Genomic DNA, 2,073 nt, shown 5'->3' with positions numbered 1-2,073 from the left:
GTGTGTATTCTTTTTGTTTTTCTCTTATCTTTTTCCTCTATACTTTTAAAAGGTGAAAGAAGATTTTAAAAAATATAAAAAAAAATAGGAGCTTATGTTTAACAAAAATATATAAAAAAAAAACAAACTAAAATTGAAGACAATACTGAAAGAAGAAAATCGAGTCCATCCTTGTTTTTTTTTTTAATTATTTTTTTTTTCCTTTCTTTCCATTTAAGAAAGACAGTTAAACGAGTAAAAGAGAAAAAAAACCAACAAAAACATTGACAATACTTTTTTTCCTTGGTTGTATTATTTTAAGAGTAAACGACAAAATGAACAACAACAACAAAAAAAAACAAAACAAAAACATCCAATTATGAGAAACCTGGGGAAAAAATAACAAAAAAAAAGCAACTTTTTTTTAAAAGTGATAAAAATTCTGATCATTGTAAATATTGCATGAGATAGTGATGTCACTATTTTGTGATGTTTTTAGTACTCACTAGGAGAGGTTGTTGTTGCCCTTGTTCTGAACTGCATCATCTGCCTCATATCTCCATGGTTACCAGCTTCATTCTTCTCATCACCGGACCTAGGGTTCCCCGTTCCCACCCCCACCCCCTGTCACCGCTGCTGTGACTCTCCTTCCATCCCCACCCCCACCTTTCCATTTACTCTTTTTCTCTTTTCAGTCATCACCCTTGTTCGCTCACTCACCACCGCCATGCCCTTTTCTCAAAAAAAAAAAAGGAAAAGAAAGGTAAAAGAGGGGACCCTCCCCCCACCTCTTTCCTGGCCCTGTAGTCTCTCCCCCCTGACCTACCCCCCATCCACACCTCTCCACTCAGAACCTTCAAGGACAGTAAGATGACGAGAATTACTCCTACAACAACGCTCTGTCCACAATGTTTTTTTTTTCCATGGAAAAACAAATAAAATTAAATAATAATAATAATAATAGTCATTAAAGAAGATAAAAAAAAAACAATTTGTAGGGGGTGGGGAAGGAGGAACGGATGAGTGGATGTTTGTTTCTAACATTAAAAGTTAGATCATAAGATCTCTTTTATTGGCCTTCACATTACCAAAAACAAAAAAATTCTTTTATGACATCAGTATCATATATATACATATATATACATACATATACATATATATATATATATATATATATATGCAACAAAATTTAGGAATACTTGCTGAGTTTGGTGGCTGTATATTATTATTATTTTCTTTTTACCTCCCCTTCTTCTCTCCCATATCATGTTGGTAGTCATATCACATTTATGTTCACAGATAAAAACGTTCTCAAGATAGAGTGGGAATATTGTCACTAAAGAACAGGTTGCATGGGGGCAGGGTGTTATTTATTTATGTAATTCACCAACTCACCCACCCACCCACAGTGTCATTGTCTCCCTCTCTTCCCTCTAAATGCTTAGCAGTTCTGTTTAAGTTTCCATGTACAAACTACTTTGCATTATATCTGGCTAGTTTGTTTCTTTTTTTAGGTTTTTGCCATAAGCCACTTCCCATTCACTTTTACATACATATATACATACATACTATGTGTGTGTATATATATATATATATATATATATACACACACACACACGCATATATATATATATATATATATATATATATATATGCATATATACATATGTATATATACATATATGTACATATAAATATGTATGTATATATATATATATGTGTGTGTGTATGTATATATATACACACACAAACACACGTATGTATGTATGTATGGTAGCTTAAGAAACATTTGTCTATGTTACTGTATAAGTAGCGACAACGGTGACATTTGTGTATACTGCAGTATATATATATATATACACATGCATACAGAGAGAGAGAGAGAGTAATTTGACTGACATGAATCTCAATGCTGCTAATACATTGTAGCTTAGGCAGCCAGTCATTGTTTCCTGTCCAGGAGAACAGTTCTTGTTCGAGGCAGTGGAGAAACAGTTTTATGCCCTCACAAGCTTACAGAGTCATTTGAAGAACAGTTCTTCTCTTTTCATGCTCAATATTTTCCAAGTTTGGAGACACCCTGTCTCATCACGC

The sequence above is a fragment of the Octopus bimaculoides genome, chromosome 6 (assembly GCF_046866305.1).
Source record: "Octopus bimaculoides isolate indiv1 chromosome 6, ASM4686630v1, whole genome shotgun sequence".
Classification (NCBI taxonomy): Eukaryota; Metazoa; Mollusca; class Cephalopoda; order Octopoda; family Octopodidae; genus Octopus; species Octopus bimaculoides.
Note: the sequence above shows the minus strand (reverse complement) of the source record.